This window comes from Hypanus sabinus, chromosome 4, assembly GCF_030144855.1.
Source record: "Hypanus sabinus isolate sHypSab1 chromosome 4, sHypSab1.hap1, whole genome shotgun sequence".
In the NCBI taxonomy this organism is placed as follows: domain Eukaryota; kingdom Metazoa; phylum Chordata; class Chondrichthyes; order Myliobatiformes; family Dasyatidae; genus Hypanus; species Hypanus sabinus.
This window is the reverse complement of record NC_082709.1, coordinates 133463066-133485815: the sequence shown is the minus strand read 5'-3', so window position 1 is coordinate 133485815 and position 22750 is coordinate 133463066.

Below are 22750 nucleotides of genomic sequence, written 5' to 3'. Positions count from 1 at the left end.
CGATCTATAAAAGGCTTATGCATTTCGTGCAGGTTATAAGCAAGAACAGCTCTCACCATAAGTGCAAGATGGCTTTGGTGTGGAAACAAAATTGTTCCTTATGTTTGACGTGGGAGGATAATCTGGAAACTGGAATCAAACAGGAACCCCTTTCGCCATCTCTGATAACGCCAAGTATCACCACAGCGCCTGGTTTCGGCAGCTCGGCAATACTTCCTGTAACAAACAGATTAATCAGGTTCACATTCGTTTACTTACAAGGCTAAAGGGGTTTGAATGTGTATATTTGCCCGGGAACGAAGTGGGAATATGGTGGAGGATTTGTGCGCCTCGATGAGCTCTCATTGCTCCTTTCTCTACGAATGAAATTGACGCAATGACATCTCCGCGATTAAAAGTGCCAGCTATATTAATGCAAAGTGCATTATTAACACTCATAATTAACTCCTCGCTTCTAATCGAATGTGTCCGTCTTACCCAACACAAACACAGACTAATGACGCTGGAATCAACCGATGCCGAATGCTTGATTTTATGCCATTCTGAAAATATTTTGTTCTGAAAGAACTAAATTCCTTCAAGTGTAAGCGCCAGGAACATATGTTGGGCTGATAAACGTTGTGTTGGAACATTTGGCTCGCTTTTCTTTGCCACTAAGTCTCGGCGGCGGTACAGATATATCACAAATTAGCCACATTTGATCCACAGTAAGAGGAAATAGCCCCCCCCCCCCCGCTAATAACTTAAATCTGATTTTATTAACCTCCAATTGCCACATCACCAAAAATAAAGTCATACCTACGCAGGTCTCCAATACCTATTTTCTTCTCGGTCTGTAAACCGAAGAACAGTCCAATGCAAACCGCAGAACAATTATTTTAAAAAAAGGTACGACTGGGGTGTAACTCGTCACTGCGAGGTAAATGACACAATAAAATAAGGGAACATTGACTCGTTTTTCTCACAACGGAGCCAGTGGAGATTGATATTTGCTAGGAATTAAACATGCCAAAGGAAGATGATTACCTACAGAGCGATCAGACACGCGGTGAGCGCGAACGCTCCAATTTATACAGAAATAGTTTTTTGGGAATATACGAGCGGGTGAATTTCCCACCCAGTTTGGGAGTTTACGTGCCGATATCCTTACAACCGTTTGCAAGAACGCGTTACAGAATTTAACTTAGCCCCGTTTCACTTTAACGCCATTCGATAACATTTTTGACGTTGAACCAACTGATGTTTTTATAAGTTTTATTTAGCAAAACAAAACCATTCTACACAGCGATTAACGGTCTATCGCACAAACATAGAGGTCGCAATAAAATCGGATCATATATGCGTTTATTTGTAAATGGATTTGTTTTTAAAATTGATTACTTTTTCAATCAAACTAAAAGTTGGGTTATTAAAGGCGCTTTGCATGGTTTGGTGTGATATTTACGAGCGCCCTCTGTGCCAGGTGCCAGGACGGGTATACCATTGATTTAACTCATTTGTCATCAGCCTTCCCATTTGAAATATTCCCCCCAACTTCCGAGTAACCCCGTTCAACAACCCCTTTTAAAACGTACAACCGTTCTTTTGGTAAACATCATGAAAGCTGGGGTCTGTTGACGTCGAGCGAGAGGTGCACCCAATATTTCTTGCACTTTTCTATTTAACACTGGCGGTTCTCTCGACAGTTAACTCCATGTTCTAGTGCTGTGATTTTCTTTGACTTTAATTATGTTTAGGCTTCGGTGAATTCTAATGGGCGCCTTTTGAAGTTGACTCTTGTTCTCGTGATACGAGTCCAAGCGCCAAAAAGACAATATGAGTCCATTCGCATGATTTTCAACCGCCAACCAAACCCTTTAAATCGCACGAGTGGCAACCCAGAACTCAACGGCATGGCTGCACGAAATTCCGCACTCCATTTCAAGCCCAATGCGATAACCCCGCAATTAAGCTCTAACCAGTCAAAGGTAATTTGCATTAGAGTGGTTACATTACTGTTTATTACACAGGATTATTTAACTCCCACAGACACAACCAAAACTGCCTTTAAACATTGAACAGAGTATTGGGATGGGCTCGCTGGGAAAACACCACGGAAACGGATACAGATAGGGACCGAGGATCCTCGCCCAAGACTTAAAGTTGCAAAACTAACTAATCGCAGATTCTTACCAAATAAATCTACACATTTAAAACAAGGGGGTTGTTATTCAGCACCGGATCATCTGTGCTAACAACCACTGCTCTGTCCATATCAGATTGCTGTGTTATTCATGAGGTAAAGAAGTAAATTTTTAATTATAATAAAAAAGCACCAGAAATCTGTTGTCAGTTCTGAAGCACGTTTTTAATTTAGTTAGCTGCTGGAAATACCAAGAAACGGTTCTAGTCAGCGGGATCGCCTGCATGTGGTTCTGGAAGAGGAACAATGTTTTTCATCGCTTGCGAAGATGCTGCAGGAAAAGCAAAGCAAAGGATTTGAGGAAGTCGGAATCAGAAGATTATCAGTGAGATGGCTCCATCTGGTGGCCGGATCATTGGTGAACAATTGTGTGATTCTGAGCTATTTTTGCTATTTATTTTGGAATCAGACCCATCTACCCTTGTTCTTTTTTAATTAACAGAATGATCCAACCAGGAAAGACCTGGAGCCTCTGTTGTAGGTTTCCATGGTACCTTGTTCCATGTTCTGTGCAACTTGTTTGGAAAGTTTACAAGGATGTTGCTGGGTCTAGATGTCCTAAGTTATAAGGAAAGATCAGATAGGTTAGAACTTTATTCCTCAGAACACTGAAGGTTGAAAGGAAATTTGATAGAGGTATACTACATTATGAGGGGTAAATGCAAGCAGGCTTTTTCCACTGAGGTTGGGTGGGTCAGGGGTGATGACTGAAATGTAAAAAGTTCAAGGGGAACCTGAGGGGAAACTTTTTCACTCAGAGGGTTGTGAGAGTGTGGAACTAGCTGCCAGCACAAGTGGTGCATGCAAGCTTGATGTCAAGGTTTATGTGAAGTTTGGCTAGGTACATGGATGGTAGTGGTCTGGAGGGTTCTGGTCCCAGTTTAGGTCAATGGGAGTAGGCAGTTTAAATGGTTTCGGCATGGACTGGATGAACCACAGGGCCTGTTTATTTGCTTTACTTCTCTATGGCTCTAATTGTTTCTTTTGTACTGTAAGAGAGAGAGGAAGAGAGTGAGAGAGAGGGAGAGGGAGCATCAGTGGAGAGAGAAACAGAATTAATGACCATGATCAAATAAAATGGAATGGACAATGGAGGAGGAGAAATAGAGTAATCAACAGTGTCAAAGGTCAAGAGGCATAAGGAGAAACAGCTTAGCATGGCCACAGTCAGACAGGATGCCTTTTGTGGCTTTGAAAAATACTTAGGCAGCTTGCTGAAGAAAGTGTTTGTTGAGCTGGGATGTTAGTTTGTAAGCATGGAAAGATTAAGGGTGTGCTTGTATGCTGGGAGTGATGATAGTGAATTTGCTGTTGGGGCTGTTGAGGGCTTGAAGAGATGGAATCTTCAAGTACATCAAACAGATCGAGGACAAGAAGAGAGTTTGGGTGAAGTTTGGTGGGAGAGAATGCAAGGAATTGAAGTAGGTGAATCTCACAGACAAGAATGAGGTCAGGGAGTGTATGAAGGGAGGTAGGAATGAATGATGCAAAAGGTAGGGATGAAATTAGACCAAGTTTGGCCTAAGTAGGTTAGAGGAAGAGGCCATGATGCCTGAATCTCAGTGATAAAATTATTATGATTTTCTCAAATCAATTGTTTACATCAGATTAAATGGGGCATAGAAAAATCATTTAATGAGACAGTTTTATGTAGGAAAGGGTAGCCAGGGCTTATCTCAGCACCTAAGGCAAATCTTTGCTGTAGAAACCCTACCAATGTTCCCATGAGTAGAACTTGCTGTATAAGAGCTATCTACCATTAGGCAGCAGAGCAACCTGGAGTTACCAGGAGTAATGGATCTTCACTTAAGTTCACAATAATAAGGTCATGAATAGAGGCACATATGTGACATCTACATTTATTTTTAAATTAGGCAAACATTAGAAGCCAGAAAAGAAGAATAATATGAAGCAAAGGAGAGCAATAGGAACTAAGAACACAAATCTATAGAAAACATTATAGTGGCTGATAAGCTGATTGAGAATGCATATGGCATCCTTGCCTCTGTTGTCCAAGGTGGACAATACAGTGGCAGGAATGTCCTGCTGGAACTTTGTAAGTGTGTTGAGCACAAACAAAGCACATAGAGAGAGGACATGATTGTACAAGAGTGAGTGCAGAGATTTGCAAAGATGCTGACAGGGATGGAGAGATGGCTGGGCTGTGTTTATTTCCTAATGAACAGAAAAAGCTGAGAGGATATTTAATTGAAGGATTGAAATCATGAAGGTCCTAGTCAGGGTGAAGAAAAACAATGTATCTTCCTTAGCGGAGAAGCTTATAACAAGGGAACATAGATTTAATGCAAAGACAAAAAGATCTGGAAGTTTTTTCAGGGGCAGAAGTCTGGAATTCACTCCCTGAAGAGGCAAAGGGAGGAGAAACTTCCATTACAATTAAAATGCAATTGAATGAACACAAGATGTGCTATGAGGCTAAAGATTAAGAGGTAGAAATTGGGATTTTTCTGTGCTATAAATTCTAACACAATATTATTTTATTTTCAAGATTTCTTACTCCATCCTCAGGTGAGACTGTAGAAACTGGCTGACAGTCTTCTGTAATAGCTCACATAGACCTAGGATTTGTCTGATACAAATTCATTTCGCACTGGATACTTATTGCTGGATGAAAAGAGCAATTTCAAGATCTGATGTACTATAATTTGCGATATTCTTTGTTGTATTGCCCAGACCCCTTGAAGGACCATTTGCAAATATAATCGTGAAGCAAAACAACAAAGAAATGGATAAACCTTAACTTGGAGTCATGGAAGCTAATCCAAATGGTAATACTTCATAATGCTCAATTCCAAACATAATGGCATCTTGCAGGTATGAACGCTGGGTACATCGTGAGTGACTGAAATTCAGAATGAACATCGTGAGTGGAAGTGTTAGGGCTTTCCAGCACTGATTACTGGTTATAGTGCAGCTATTATGACTTCTGTGATATCAGTTAATTTCAGCATCTCTTAGTTCACTGCCTGCCATTATAATAGAAAATATCATTTACATGGCAAACTGTAATTGACAATTTCTGGCAGACATATTTGAGGCTCTTGATAGCTGACAGTGAGTGAGTTCAAATGTAACTGAATTGAGCAGAATAGAGTTTATCTTCTTACACAAAGTATGTTTTCATACAGAATAAATATGCCTGGAAGAATCTGTTTTATTTTCTCTGTCATGCTGGCTACATCTGCAGCTCATGTGAAAATGGCTCACTCATTTGTGCTCTTCTACCTTCCTTTGAAGTCTTATAACTTAGGGCACACTCTTCTGACTAAGGGGAACTAACAGCCTTTTTAAAGAACAAAACTTTCCTGCTGTTTGAAATTTAGCTGGAATATTACTAATTATTTCTCCTTTTCTGCTCTGGAGACATAACTTGAGATTTGTTTTGCTTGTTGTGAGTAACAAGATTGCCCTCTTCTGGATAATATGAAGATTGGTAAGAATACCTTTGCTCCCAGTGCTTCATTCTGATATGAATTCACACTGATGAAGAAAATATGTTCATAGTAATTGTAAAAAAAGGGTGCAAGGATGTAAAGATCTGGGGGTAGGGAATGTAGAACATATAGTAGGGCAGGGCAGCACAGGGGCACTCTTTCGCTCACAAAGTTCGTACTGACAATAATGCCAATTTAGTCCCATCTGATTGTTCATGGTCTTATATCCCTCCATTCCCCTCCTGCTTATGTGCCGGCCTGAAAACTCATTAAACTCATTAAACCTCTCCCGGCAGCATGTCCCAGTCATCTATCGTTCTCTGTGTAAAAACCTGCCTCACAAATCTCCTTCAAACTTATCCCGTCTCACCTTAAAGCTTTGCCCCCTACGTTTCACGGCGTGTGCTAACAGATGACGGAACCCAGATCTGGAGGAAAGACAGGCTCCCATGCAGAGAGAGAAACACGAGTTTCCCAGGGAACCTCGATGACCTTGAACGTAGACTAGAGAAGCTCCGAAAGTGGACTCGAGGGCCTCAGAAAGTAATGTCAAGAAACTTGGAACATAGTCTTGCAGCAAGCACCAAGAATAGAAGGGATCCTCAACACCAGCTGACCAATGTCCAAGCCGCTGTTGAAACTCCACTGGGTCTATCGACCATGAGGTCCTACTGTCACGGTGTGCGCTGACAGACAACTGAAGCCAGGTACCAAGGAACGGCAGACTCCCATATAGAGACAGAAACAAGAGTTCTTTCATAGGAATCTCTACAGAACATTGGTGGCTCGGCCACAAGACACTGCGGGATGAATAATTTTTTGAAACACACGGATGCCTCGATAAGTGCTAATTGGGAGTCCACTTTAAATAATCACAGTACAGAGAAAATCTGTGCCAGTCATAGGAAACTTGACAAGATTAAACAGAAAGCACAAGGACTTAACAACTCCAGATAAGACAGCATTTAACAAATACGGGTGCACATGACTCATGTATTTGATATCTCCCCTGTGGCTGGGAAAAAGGAAGACTATTGACCCTATTTATGCCTCTCATAATTTTATGAACTTCTAGCAGATGTCCCCTCAGCCTCCAACACTCCAGAGAATACAATCCAAGTTTGTCCAGCCTCTCCTTATAGTGCTATGTGCATAAATCATTGAATGTTGCAGAACAGTTTGTGACTGTGCTTAACAAACTTATGGGAGTTCAAACCAGAAGCCAAGAGTGAAAAAGAGGCAGGAAGTCACAATGAACTTTTCAAAAACACTGGATTAATCCCAGCTGGAGTTTGGATACGACACATCATGAAAGATGCAAGGGCATTGAAGATGGTGCAGAAGATATTTATGAGAATGATTCCAGGGATGGAGAGTATTAGTTCTGTGGAGAGACTGGAGTTATTCTGTCTGGAGCAGAGAACATTGAAAGGAAATCTAATAAGGGTATTCAAAATCCTAACATACTGTTTAAGGGTATTTAAATTCTCATTGGCAGAAGGGTCAAGAACCAAGACACAGAGAATAAAAGTGATTGTGCAGAAGAATCACAAATAATAGGAATAAAATCTTGGCTCATTTAGAAAATGCTCAATCACAAACGACAGCATGGTAGTGTCATGTTTAGAGCATTGACATCGCAGTGACAACAATCTGGGCTCGATTCCCACTGCTCTCTGTAAGGTGTTTAGACATTCTCTCCGTGACCATATGGGTTTTCTCTGGGTGCTCTGGTTTCCTCCCACATCCTAAAGACCTATGGATTAGTAGGTTAATTGGTCACATGGGTATAATTGGGTGGTGATCTATTTCCTTCTCAACCCCATTCTCCTGCCTTCTCCCCATAACCTTTCATGCCTTGACTAATCAATAACCTATCAAACTCTACTTTAAATACACCCAATGACCTGGCCTCCACAGTTGCCTGTGACAATGAATTCCACAGATCACCACCCTCTGGCTAAAGAAATTCCTCCTTATCTCCTTTCTAAATGGATGTCTCTCTATTCTGAGGCTCTGCCCTCTGGTCCAAGAGTCCCCCTACATGGGAAACATCCTCTCCACATGCGCCCTATCTAGTCCTTTTAACATTCAATAGGTTTCAATGAGATCCCCCTCATTCTTCTAAGTTCCAGTGAGTAAATGCCCAGAGCCATCAATCATTCCTCACACGATAATCCATTCAATCCCAGAATCATTCTCATGAATATCATCTGAACCTTATCCAGTGTCAACACATCCCTTGTTAAATAGAGCGCCCAAAACAGCTAACAACACTCGAAGTGAAGCCTCACCAGTGCCTTATAAAGCCTCAGCATTAAATCCTTGCTTTTATATTCTAGTCCTCTCAAAAGTAGTGAAAGGAGATTCCATTGATTGAGGGGTAGATCCCACCTTCCCTTCGAAGCCACATTGCCAGACTCAGTGTCAGGGACCCAGTTGCTGTGGCTCCCCTGTGGTAGGTTAGCCCCCTCAACAACATCCAAAGCAGAATACTGTCTATTGAAGGGGATGGCCACAAGGGTACTCTGTACTGGCTGCCCATTTCCCTTTCCTTTCCTGCCTCCTGCAAGCTTAGGGGTGACTACCTCCCTGTGGCTCTTATCTACCATCTCCTTCGTTTCCATATAAGCCAAAGCTCATTGAACTGCAGCTCCTGTTCCTGCACACGTTCTCTGAGGAGCTGCAGCTTGGAGCACCTGGTGCAGATGTGGTTATCTGGGAGGTTGGCGGTCTCCCCGAATACCCATATCTCACACAGCAAGTGCAGCACAGCCCCTGCAGCCATCCTCACTATGCACTAACAAATGAAGAATGAAGATGAAACTAATCAGATACATACCTTGCCCAAGTCTGTTTCCACTGAAGCCTGTTGAGCCAAAGCCTCCCTACTCTAAGACTGGTCCTCTCCAACAAAGACCACTTTGCTTGTCCCTGCCTTATTTAGTATCTGACCTTCCTAATGAGGCCTCCAGTACCAGTTCAACTGCAACTATGCCACTCAAATAGGCTAGTGTTCCAGATATCAGCCATCCTCTGTGTAGAACAACTTTCCCCATCCAATGTCCTGACTTTCCCTTTGTTTTTGATACCTAACCATGGGAAAAAGATCCTGACTATCTACATTATCTATGCCTCTTATAATTTCATGTACCTCAGTCTCCTTCACTCTGGGGCAACAAGCCCCACCTATCCAATCTCTCCCCATAACTAAAGCTTCCCAATCCAGGCAAAATTCTGGCAGATCTGCAGCATTCTCTGCAACACATCCTTGCTCTGGTGAGGTGACTGACCAGATCCGTTAATGTTCTGTCAAGTTGCAGTATAATGTCCCAGCTCTTATATTCTTTGTCACAGCTTTGAATGCAGGGATGATGTATAGCCTCCCCATCACCCTATCTATCCAGGTTATCACTTTCAAATCACATATGCACTGTGAGGTTCCTCTGTTCATCAGCATTTCTCAGTGCCCAAACATTTACTCTATATATCCATCCCTATTTTACTTCTCAAAATCCATCACCTTGCTTCTATTAGGATTAAGTTCATCTACCAGTGCTCCATCTGATCTATATCCTTAGACAGAGATAAGCCAAAACCTTTTCTTTTAGAGGGATGTGAAGCCAAGATGGAGCCAGAGGGCGACTTCTTCAAGCTAATCTGCGAAACAGCTGAAATTCCTCGCTTTTATGTCTCTTTTTACCTTTTCAAGGTGGCTGGGGTCCTGTTGGAGCCTCTGATCTACAGCTGCACTCAAACTGCAATGAATTTCTGCTTCCGGGACTCGCAGGTGGCCTAGTGTTTTCGGTACCTGCAGGAGCGGCCTGGAAGACTTACGGCTTCATGGCTTTGGGGTTCTAAAGTTTTTCTGTCATTCATTCTTTGGGGTTTTCTTCTGTTTCGTGGATGTCTGCGAAGAGTAATAATTCCAGATTGTATACTGCATACATTCTCTGATATTAACTGGAACTATTGAACCAGGTTCAGAGACAGTTACTATGCTACAACCGTTAGGCTCCTGAACTGATGTTGGTAATTTCATTCACTACTACTCTGAATGGATTCTACAATCTTCAAACTCACTTACAAGATCTCTTTACAACTCATGTTCTCAGTGTTATTTTTATTTGCAGTTTGTCTTCTTATTAACATTGGTTTGTCAGTTTTGTAAATATTTTTGTAAAATTCTACTGTATTTCTTCTTTTCCTGTAAATCTCTGCAAGAAAATGAATCTCAAGGATATGGTAACATGTACCTACGGTACATTGTTAATAAATTTACTTAGAACTTTGAACTTTCTCTTCAAAGCCTGGGGGAAGCAGAGTCTTTGAATATTCTTAAGGCAGAAATGGAGAGATATGTGATAAGAAGGAGATGACTGAATGGGAATCTAATATTGAGAATACCAGCAGATCATCCACAATCATATTAACCATATAACAATTACAGCACAGAAACAGGCTATCTCAGCCCTTCTAGTCCGAGATGTGACGAGTTCTCCAATTAGTTATTGTTTTCTTATGATTTTTCACTATTATATAAGGATAGTATGATCAAAGTTCCCCAGATGCTTCTCCTGTTGTCCCACGTCATCCTCCAGGGTGATAAAAGCTCGGCTTCCATCCTACTTGGATTGGAAATACAAAGATCAGAGAAGGTCACATTATAGGAACTTCTCTCCTCTTTGCTCTTTACATTGTTACCTTCCCGATTTCTCCAGGGTAATTAAACCACACTGCATTACTACTCAATTATTCTTGTATCTTTCTTCAAAATTTCCTCCCATAACTCATTTGCAAAATATTATAGCTTATAACATATATCCAGTAATGTTCTATTTTCTCTGAATTCTAACCAAAATGGTTTCTGTTTTTGATCTTCAGGCTGTATTATCTTTTCCATTGAGTGTTCTTATTGGTTTGTTAATTTCTGTTTTCCTCCTTTCAATTTTCCTAATTTTTCTGGAATATCCAGAAATGTTAAGTTTCCAAATCTTTCTTCCCCACCCCCCAGTCTTTATTATTACTACCATAACATATGCCAGTGTGTGGAGGAAGTTCACCATGGTTGTTTTAAAAATACCTATTTACTCACGTGATGTGACAATACTTGACAAGGAGAACATTAATTAGTTGTCCTTGAGACAGTGATTGTGAGAAATCTTGTTGAACTAAAACCATTCTTCTGAAGAACTGCTGCTTTGGGTAGCAAATTCTGGCATTTACACACTTGCTACGTTTCCGGGTCAGGATGATGTGTGTCTTACAGCTGAAGGTACAAGAGGTCTTCCCTTACATCTGTTGCTCTTCTTGCTTGTGGAGGGTACAGTGCTTTCAGAGTACCCTGCCAGAGGAAAGAACGGTGATTTCAGGGAAATCAATTCCAAAATATTTTCCAAAAAGAAATGCTTCAAAAAAGCTTGTAATACGTTCCTTGCTGTACCACTGACTTTCTCTGGTCTTGATATCTGTAGTAAAGTCTACAGATATTGGGAAGCTGAAATGGAACAAGAAAGTGTCAGATTCAAAAGGGCAAAGAGCGAGGTAACAACAAAGCTAATGATTCAGATTCAATTCCTTCAATTAAATTGGAAGATATTAAATGCGTACAGCTTTTGTAAGATTACAGAATGAGAGCAAAAGAACAAAAAATTGCAAACAGGTAAGGCAAAAGAAATATGACTGCTGGGCATGTTGTGGGTGATGGGGATCCTTAATTACGGATGCCGCCTTTTTGGAGATATCTTCAATGCTGCGGAGGCTAATGCCAAGCTGGCTGAGTTTGCAACTTTTTGCAGCTTTTTCTAATCTTGTGCAGTGGCCCCTCCATACCAGATGGTGATGCAACCAGCTAGGTTGCTCCTCCTGGTTCATATGTAGAAATTTGCTTGTCTTTGGTGACATGCCAAATCTTCTCAAACTCCTAAAGATTGCATCAATATGTTAGGCCCAGGATAGATCTTCAGTGATGTTGACAGCCAGGAATTTGAAATTGCTCACTCTTTCCACTGCTGATCGTTCAATGAAGACTGGTGTGTGTTCCCTGAATTTTCCATTCTTGAAGTCCACAATCAATTCCTTGGTCTTACTGATATACAGTAACTCCTTTCTTTGAAGAAAGAAGTTATCTCAGATGTTCTGGAAAGGAAAGTCTCATCCTAAAAACAAATATAGTGTAGACAGAGGAACTGAGAAAAGGAAATGGCATTTTTACAAGTGACAAGTGATAGTTGTGAGAATCATAGGCCTATAAAAGGTATCACTACACAGAATATAGAGAAATAAAATATATCAGTAAGCAGACACCTGAAATAGAGACAGAGAGATAGAGAAAGAGGAGAGATGTGTCAGAAATGGAGCAAGTGGATTTGAGAGCAGGGTAGAATTTGGAGGCAAAGTTGATGAAACTGATGAGCTCAGCATGGGTGCAGGAAGCAGCACCAATTCTGTTGTCAATGCAGTGCAGAAATATTTGGTGATTGTTGCCCGTGAAGGCTTGGAACATGGACTATTCAACAAAAAGGCAAGCATAGCTAGGGCCCATGAGTACATCTTGAGTTTGCAGAAGTAGAAGAAGCCAAAAGAGAAAGAGAAATGGTTTAAGGTGAGGCCCAGCTCCACCAGACAGAGGAGGGTAGTGGTGGAGGGGAAATAGTTAGGTCTGTTTTCTAGAAAGAAGTGGAGAGCTTTAAGCTCTTGATGAGGATTAAAAATGTTTATAGACTGGACTTTTATAGTGAAAGTGAGGTGATCAAGTGAGGTATATCAGGGGCAGGGAACTGAAAGTTGTTGAAGAGATCTAGAGCATGTGAAGTGTCACAGGTGTAGGTGGGAATGGACTGAACCGAGGAGAATAAAATGGAGTTGAGACATGCAAACATGATTTCAAAGGCGCAGGAGCAAGCATAAACAATGGGCCTACCTGGGCAGTCAGGTTTGTGGATCTTGGGTAGGAGGTAGAAATTAGCAGTGCGTGATAAGGGAAGTATGAGGTTGGTGGCAGAGTGTTAGCACATAGTGGCATTGCAAGAAAAGCTGCTACCTCACAACTCACTAGCCTAGATTTCAGTCTGGATCTGAATGTGTGAATTTCCTCTGGGTGCTCCAGTTTCCTCCCATGTACCAAAGTAATGCAGGTTGGTAGGCTAATTGGCTACTCTGAATTGCTCCTGGCACATGGGTGAGTAGTAGAATTAGAAAGAAATGAATGAGAATGTTAAAAGAATAAAATGAGATTGGGGTAGGATTAGTGTAAATGGGTTGTTGACTGTTGATGGGCTAAAGGGCCTGCTTCTGGGCTGTATGTAATTATCTGCAGTTCCTGAATTAAGTTTTGAATATGCATTTATGATTAAGTTTGAAGGTAAAATATCATTAAAAAACAAAATAATTAAAAAATAAAATCCATTATATTTTGTATTACTTATTTACAACAATTAAATTTTATGTAAAAATTATGGTCAGGGGTTTTCTAAGGCATGCATAAAATTTCCTATGTAATTAAAAACTCAGTTAAATAGAATGTAACGAAGTGTAATAATTTCAAGGTGGTTGGAGGCAGTTGATTTCTGAAGTTTACACTGGAGAAGACTGTGAGGTGGTGCACCCCGTGACGAAGTAAGTAATCACTGAGAGTAGTGTATGGATTTTTGTGTTTAATTGTGCATACTCTGGAGGTAATGGTGGTGAACATCAACAGATTTCTGTCATTGCAACATCACATATGGACCAATGACCTGTAACTTAACTAAGTGGAAACAGAGAAAACTCTGAAGCGATATTAGCATGAGAAAATCGGAGTCATGTTGACAGCAATCCAATAAAGTGAAATACACCTAACAGATGCAGTGGTGTCATAGAGTCATCAAGTTATACAACACAGAAACAGACCCAGCCGAGCTTGTTCTATTTCCCTGTGTTCCTCTAAAACTTTCTTATCCTTGGACTTGTTTATATGTCCCTTGAACATTGTAATTGTACCCACTACTGCTTCCTTTGGCAATTTGTTCCATATGTCCAGCACCCTCTGTGTGAAAATTTGACTCCCTTGATCCCATTAATTTTTTCCCTTCTTACCTACATCCTATGCCCTCTAGTATTAGACATCCCAACTCTGGGAAAAAGACTGTAACCACTAATTTATCTACGCCTCTTATGGTTTTATTAGGATCTATAAGGTCGCCCCTCAGTTTCCTTACTACAGGGAAAACCATCTGTCCTAATGACTCAAGGCCTCAAGTCCTTCAACATCCTTGTGAATCTTTTCTGTACCCTCTCCAGCTTAAAGGTTGTGTGTATTACCTTGCCATTTTCTTCACTATAGTGTTCTGAAACCAGTGAGCTGGTGAGACTTCAGATCATCATAACTGCAAATTGGTGAAAAGGGAAACATGAAAAAAGTGACAAAGTGATTTGAAACACCTTGGAGATGTGTAAAACACAGTATATATGTATAATAGTGATTTCTTTCTTTTATTTTATACTTTGGAGACTCTCTGAACATTCAGAAAGTAATACACAGAATATTGCCTTTATGAATAATGTGTGAAGATTGTTGTGGGCTGATTGGCAGAATAGCTCAATTGATGTGTTAGTTCCCTCTGCAATGTTTTGAGGTTTTCTCGGGTGTGTTCTCAGGAGAAACTCAGAAACTGATGGGAGTAAGCAGACCTTGCTTTCGAATGTTACATCAAGAATTTCCAGTAACAATAGGAAGGATTTCTAGCTCCACTATTTTCAGAATAAAGCTACATGAGGAAAACTGAATGACTCCCAGAGCTTTTGATAAACCCTGGGTAATAAACACTTCAACACGATATATGTATATATTACCCCAATTTGTTGTTAACATTATGCACATCAATTAACTTCATTATGCACATCATTAATATCTTGTGTCTTGAAGTTGGGCTAAAACTTGTTCTCATCCCTATTGAATCTAAAACATTTGAGTAACTGTAGATAGGTGAAAGGAGAAAAATTGGTACTTGTGATAAAATATGCAATGAGATTATTTTCACCTCTATAATGTAAATTAGTTCTTCTGCACCTTATTCTGATTCTATAAGTAACATTACATTGTGCTTCTTTTGCTCTGTGGGTTTATGTTAAGAATTTGAGAATTTGAGGCTGTTGTGGAATACTTCCACAATGGTCTGAAGGGAGGGCTGATTAACATATCAAGAGCCACTTGGTGGTAAATATACAGATGAGCTTTCAGGAACCGACTGCCTGTCTACCTAATTAACTCCACAATTAGGAAAAGGAATGGCTCCTACTCACTTCAAGAAACTAGTATACATTGAGATGGTGTATGTCTGGTGAACCCACACTCCCCTACTCCTCACCACAGGTGGTTTGAGGGTCAGCTATCTCTTCTGAGGTTGAATAAAACCCAAAGAGAAATACACTTGTCTCAAAGAAATGGTACTGTTGTGTTACCAATATGGTTCTTTCTATGGGTATGGTCCAATGTCTAACTTTACCCTTGGCCATCTGCACTAGATACTATGTCTCTGCTCTATTCCTCTACACCTAAAGAGTTCCAGGGTACTAACTGCCCATCAATGGTTGTAAAATAAATGGACACCCTACTGACTTTGTGAAATGTGGATATCTGTTATTGCTTGATGGACAATGTAATTGTATTTCTGCAGTTATTGTGATGTTTAAGATTTAGAGGCCTGTTGAATCAATCCATTTTTAATTTAGGCCAAGCAATATTGCATTCAACATTCAACAATGACAGCAAAGTTTCTCCTTTCAGTTCCTTTACTTCCTTAAGCTGCCAATGATTTACCTTGAGTGTTTGTAGCATACAATGTAAGAATAAAATATTAAAATACACTTTGGTTAATTCAGAGGTATTGCTGGGCTATCAAAATCATCATGAGCCTCATTTGGAGTCCATTCACCCCTAGTGAGAAGTTCTTCATGCCTTGCAAGCCTGGATTAATTCACTTTGAGATTTTGTGCATCCTTGGATTTCTTGCAGTAATCTTGTCACAGTGTATTGAATTGCTCAGGCTTTAAGCTTTGCAATTCATTTTTTTAAATCTCTGCCTCTCCTACACTCTTTCCTCTTTTAAATTCCTCCTAAAATCTTTTGCATTTATTAAGCTTTTGGTAATGCAAATTAATTCCTTTGGTTCAATTATTTTGCTTGATTAGACTTTTGTGGACTGCCTTGAGATTTCTTTTCATGTAACAAGGTGTTATACAAATTCTGCGCATAAATTAATGCAGCTTTGCCCCATTTTTGGCCTGGACAATAAGATCCAGGAGTAGAGAGAAAAAAAATCAAAATAAATTGAAAGAAAATATGAAAATAGGTGGGTGGGAGATCACCAATAGGGTTATTATTTACAGTGATTGAATACATCAAAGTATTTTAGACACTTTTCACTGCCTTCTTAAAACAGCCAACATATTCAAAGGCTCCACTCACCCCAGACAGTCTCTTGTATCCCCCTTCCTGTTGAGCAGAAGATATATAAGCCTGAAAGCATGTACAATCATGCCCCTGGAATGGCTTCTAAACCATGTTATAAGACTATTGATTGGTCTGATTGTGTGATAAGATGGGAACTTGACCTCGCAGTCTACCTTATTATGGCCTTGTAACTTATAGCCTGCACTGCACTTCCTCTGTAACTTTAACACTTCATTTTTCAATTCATTATTGTTTTCCCTTGTATACCTCAATGCACTATTGTAATGAAATGATCTGTATGAATGGTATGCAAAACAAATATTTTCATTTTACCATGGTACACATGACAATAATAAACCAATTTACCAATTTAAAATTTTAATTAAGAAAATCCCATGATAAGGACTGGTAATACATTTTAGGGATTATTCTGGAGTTATGTTAATATATCAGATATTAACAAACAAGGACCAGGCTTTATTTCTTACTGTTAGTGGAACTACATTCAGGAAACTTGCAATCAGTCTTCAATTTTTTTTGTAAATTGAAAGCAGTAAGTTGAAGTTAAAAGCACAGGCTGCTCCACAGACTAAGTGATTGCATATGCAATAGCAAAACATTAGGACAATGGGGTTGTGTTAATTGGCTTGCATCAAATCAGGCAACACGGGCTAAGTAATTAACATCATTTATGACTGAGTTCAAACTGGCAGACCAGAGGAATGTTGTCACTTAGCATATCAAACATGGTCACAGGTAGAGGCAATCAATGAGTTTTGTGTATTTATGATATTTGTGTGCTCGGAGACAGCCCTGACAACATTAATTTTGGGTGTCTGGGTTTTCTGTCCTCAGAAGCACTTCGACTATTTGTGACGAAGATGCCTGAGTATTCGGAGTCATCTGTTCCTGCAGACATCAAGTTCAAAGGTAACATTGTTGACCAAAAATATCAAAGGAATTGATGTCATTATAACTATTGAAATTGCACTGTATCAAGTGCTGTTACCTTTGATGGTAAGGGTCTAAAATGTGATGTACCTTTAGGTTTGTGAGCCTCTACCAGGAGTGTTTCCAGAATGATGCCTGCTGAATAAAGACTTCCATATCATAAGCTTCAGTGTCTCTCTGGTGACTTTGATCACAGACACAACACTTGGGGGCTCGTCTGGGATACATTCATGACCCATTCTGTGGCCAGCGACTTAAGCAGTGTAAAGGGGTGAATATTTTTAAGAATGTTACCCATACTTAGATCTTTTTAGATCTATGACCACGAGATCATGAAGCATCAAATATCTTAAGCATCAGAGAGCTTAACTGCTAGATATAGAAGTGTGGTGAGTGTGTGCATGTGTATTTGTATAAGGGACCAGACATTTTTTGGGTAAATCTGGTGAGATCAGGCTACCATTTCCAAAAGGTGGCTCCAGACTTTTCAGAACACCAGAGGGGTGTGTGTATACTCATTTGGGGTAACTGAATAATGGCATACTTGTTTCTGAGTGTGTTTGTGTGTTATAAAATAAGTTTGAAACTCTAGGGTAACAGATGTTCTTATGGAAAGGAATACAGCAGGCATCATGAGTTGAGCGGCACAGAAGTGGAAGATTGCAGACGACCTGCTCTCTGGTTTCAAGCATGCACTGTTTAATTTTTATCCATCCCTTATATTTTGCTGAATATGGGAGTTGTTTGGAGATATTTGAGGGATGGTGTAGCCTTTGGGATGGCACCTATTGATGTCAAACAACATCAGATCGAGAATCCTGGTGACTCCAGACAGCCCTTGACACAGATTACCACCATTCACAGACCCTTCACTCCCAGGGAGAAGCAGAGCTTTTTGACTGAGCTGCCCTCACTTAAAGTTGCTGGTGGGAATTCAAAATTTTGGGCAAGTTCGAGGAAATGATTGAAATTTACCAGATGCATCCCAAAGGTATACATGTGTTGGTTAAAGTGAAATGCCTGAGGACTACAATATGTGGCACAGGGAGTGTGGGATGGTACATGGATAGCTAGCGGGAGTGGCAGAAATGAGGAGAGATATCGCTGCTTTAAGTAGGAAATGAGGCAGTAGCTGGGGGAGGTGACAGTGACTGGTGAACAATAATGTCAGGAGTTCAGAGAGCTGATGAGTCTGCCATGGAGTATGTAGAGTGCAAATATTGAGGATATGAGGACTGTTCAGGGTTAAACAATCCAGGAAGGGATGGTCCAGTTTTCCTGAAGATGCTGAAGGAAGGCCTGAGCTCAGTCCATCAGCAAGTTTTAGATTTGGGGATAGCAGTGGAATTGACCTATTCCGTGATATTACCATGGACTGTTAAGATAGACCAGGTGAGGGGCAAAAGAAGTTGTAATATGGCTGTAGTGGATGTAGCAGTTGTGAAATCACAGAGGGCTTGCTTTGTGTGTCAGCAATCAGGGCACCTAGTAAGAAACTGTCTGACTAGACATAGAAGGTTAAATGAGATGAATAGTTACAGCTGTGGCCTATCGGTCCATAGTTGGAGGCAGTGTCCTAAAAATGGAAGAAGGTGTGAGAATCACTCACCAAAACAGGCAGAATCCATAGCAGTGCCCTCTCTGTCCAATCTGACTGCTGATCAGGTTATAGAACAAGTGAAGACAGCATCTAGGTCAGACAAATGGCTGGCGGCAGCCTCCATTGGCAGTACCGGTTACCCGTCGATGTACGTGAAAAGGGGCAGGTAATGTGATGTTAGTTGGCACAGGGTTGTCAGTATCAACAACTGATCTACCCCTGCCCACAACTGGAGAGGCGGTTTACATTACCATTGCAGGAGATGGAACAATGAGGGCAGAGAGAAATGAGCCTCAGGTGCTTGAGAATGAGGGAGTGCTGCTCCCTGTAGAATTTTGGGTAATCCGAAGCATTGAGGGTACTGTCCTGGGGATAGACGTACTGAGTGAGGCAGGTGTTATCATAGATTTGGGAAAGGGAGAAATAACATGGAAAAGACGAGAACAGCAAACATTCTATGATCCACAGACAGGACAACATGGTCCAAGGAGAGATAGCAGCCCCAAGCAGCAACAGGAGATGGGACAATGCACATGAATCATGCCAGGGGGTTCCAAACGTTGAACGAAGTCAAGTGTTAAAAGTAGTGCAGCTTCCTACAGAGGTAGCAGCAATTAAAGGCTCACCAGAAAGGAGAGAGCAAAGAGCAGAGAGGGAATGAGTGTGCAAATCACAGGGCAAAGAGTAAAAAGAAACACGAGTCCGCAGAAAATGCAAATATACAGGAAGAAACTACTGGAGCCAATTTAGTCATATTTTGTGGGGCTGTGAAGGACTACTGTAATTGGGTTAGCATGTTGACAGACAGAGCAAAAAGACAACATATTCCTGATTGGAGAGAGCCAGAGTGAGAGAAGATCATCTTCTTACAGCTGGGTGACCAAGATATGGTAAGGAAGCTGCCTGAAAAGATGGGGTTCACTCCCAGATAGATAGGACCACAGGTGATACTTTTGACAAATGAAACCTGTGTTTATGTCTGACCTGGTGAGGCAGCCAGTGTAAACACTAGACTCAGGTTAAATCACATGACTCACCTTCTTGTCACTCTCACAGACAGAGCGAGGGATCACGTTCACCCATTCACAGTGCCATTACAGAGAATTGAAGCAATGAACACCAGCCGCTGCATCACATCTGACCACACCCGATGGAAGTAGATGCGCAGATGAAAGAGAACGGAAATGCAAATGCAGAAGAGAGAGAGAGGGAGAGAGAGATTGAGAGAGAGGGCAGGCCAGCAAATCGTGAATAAAGTTTGAAGTGTAACAGCAACTATACTTCGTAATGAAGGCTGGCTCTTGGAGATAGATGGTTCATTGTGTAGATCAGAATAGAAAGATATTGGGGAAAGTAGATGGGAAGGGATCTGTGTTAAGGCAGAGGCACCAAGTTCCACAAGCTCGATGGCAAGTCAGACTGAGAAAGAGAGAAAAAACCGCACACAGCGTCCGGAGGCAGCCACCCCAGCTGAATGGGAGTGAACACGAATGACCTTGGCCCTTTCAGTGGTTGGGCCAGCAATCGAAAGGACAGTCCTGGAGGGGGGGGGGCCTCTGGGGTGAAATCCTTGCAGCTATTCGGACAGAGACCAACCCAAACTCTCCTGTAGATCAATCAAAAAGACCGGTTATCAAGATTGTTTTGATAATCTCTCATTATGTGAAAGTGATCTGTTGCCTGTGAACCTGAAACAAAGTCAATGTACTGTGACCTTGCCCACAGAATAACTGATAACAGCCAGTACTGATAGCTTTAGGAGCCTTTCTCAACCTTTTTGCCCTGGAGGAACCTTTGAAATAATTTTGACATCTCAGAGAACACTTGTGTAAAACTTATTTTATCTAAAGTTCACGGTACAGTAGTGTGATCAGTAGGTTGTAGATATAATAATTCCAAAATAATTGTCAATGTTCTTTTGAGTAGAGAATGAATTTTTAGCCAACCTTTCTTGAAAAAAAAATCTGGTAGATAACCTTAGCTTACATTTCTTGAAATTAATATCTTTTTTCCTCTTTCATAAATTTAAAAACTAATAAGGCAAACATAATAAAATCTGTTAAACAACTGGCTTAAGTCAAAATAGGATTTATTTTTTTCTAACGGTAGGCTCAGTAGATTTAATTTTTCTTATTATTTTTATTATTATATAAATTGCATGAATACAAATTCAAAATTCATAGGAATACAAGTAATATGAATTACATTACATTTAAATCACAGTATCCCATATTCCAAATCAATCATGTAGAAAATAAGATTGAATTATGAAATGAAATAAAATAAAATAAAATAATTGTGTTTTATTAAAAAAATCTACCCTCACTACCAAAATGAGCTGGTTGGTGAAAAAAAAGGTAAAAAAGACCTTACCATATAATATTGTAATAGTAATGGCTCAGATCCATAATTTAATAACAGTTGAAAGATTATGAAAATAACTGAGCAAGTGTCCCCATGACATTAGGAAATCATGTTCAGAATCAGAAATCGGACAATGAATCTTCTCTAGATCAAGGCACAACATAACATCAGATTGCCATTAAACATGAGTGGGCGGGGCAGCCTCCTTCCACTTGAGCAAGATCACCCTCCTGGCCGTAGGAGACATAAAGGCCAATACCCACAAATTAGATGGCTTCAATTTTGAGGCACTATCCTCAACAATACCAAACATGGCAGTCAAGGGATTGGGCTTAAAACTAACATTGTAAAGTACAGAAGAAGTTTGAAATACATCTTTCCAAAATTTTTCAAGGCTTGGACATGTCCAAAACATATGAATTAATGTGGCCACTCCATTAGTACATCTATCACAGTAGGGGGAAATATCTGCGTAGAAACGAGAGAGCTTGTCTTTAGATATATGAACTTTATGTACCACTTTGTATTGTAATAAAGAATAATGAGCACATAATGATGAAGAATTAATCAATTTAAAAATAATCTTCCAGCTCTTTTCAGATATGAAAATCTGCAAATCCTTTTCCCAGTCTCCTTTAATTTTATCTAAAGAGGCCTTTTTCAGTCCCAACAGCATACCATAAATGTAAGATATTGAAGTGTTGTTAAAGAGTTTCAGATTAAAATTTGTATCCAGTCTTATCTGGACCTGTAGGAAATGTATGTAGCTGGGATCTTAAAAAATCTCTAATCTGTAAGTTTCGAAAAAAGTGAGTATTGGAAAGGTTAAATTTTGTTGAAAGTTGCACAAAAGAAGACAGATTCCCTCCATCAAACAAATCCTGAGATCATTTAATCTATCCCATTCTTTAAAAGATAGGTCAATTAAAGATGGTTTAAAAAACAATTAGAAAAGATGAAACTCGAGAGGGAGAATCTCAATAAACCAAAATGTTTTCTAAACTGTCACCAAATGCTCAAAGTATGTTTGACCACCACATTGTCAGTTATTTTATTTAAAGATAAAGGAAGCGAGGATCCAAGTAAAGAAATAATGGAAAATTTCATAACAGAATTGACTTCCGAAGAAACTGATATAGGGCAGTTCTCATGGTCAATGTAATATATCCAGAATCTAATATTTTTTATATTTACTGCCCAATAATGTAATCTAAAATTGGGTAAGGCAAAGCCTCCATTCTGTTTGGTTTTTTGAAGGTGAGCTTTATTTATTCAAGGTTTTTTATTCTTCCATATATAGGACGAAAGAATGGAATCCAAAGAGTCAAAAAAAAGATTTAGGAATAAAAACAGGCACAGTTTGAAAAAGGTATATAAATTTAGGTAAGATATTGATTTTAATAGAATTAATTTGGCCGAACAGTGATAAAGAGAGAGGTGACCAATTAGAATGTTTTTTTTTAACATAATTCATTAAATTTAAATACGGGTTGTAAATTGGCTTTAAGTAATGCTATTTACAACATGAAAATTCATTGACAATGTTGAATAGTAAATTTACTAAAAACCATAAGCCAAAGCAATATGAATAAAAATAAAGATTAAGACACAATTTTATATAAGACTTTGATAAAACATTTTCTCACTAAGTGGCATGAACAGGCTCAAAGATAGGCCTAGTATGTAAAACCTGTGCTTGTGCTTTGCTACACAAATACTCGATTCTGGGTCAAACTTGAGATAAGCACACATGGACTTCACCTTCA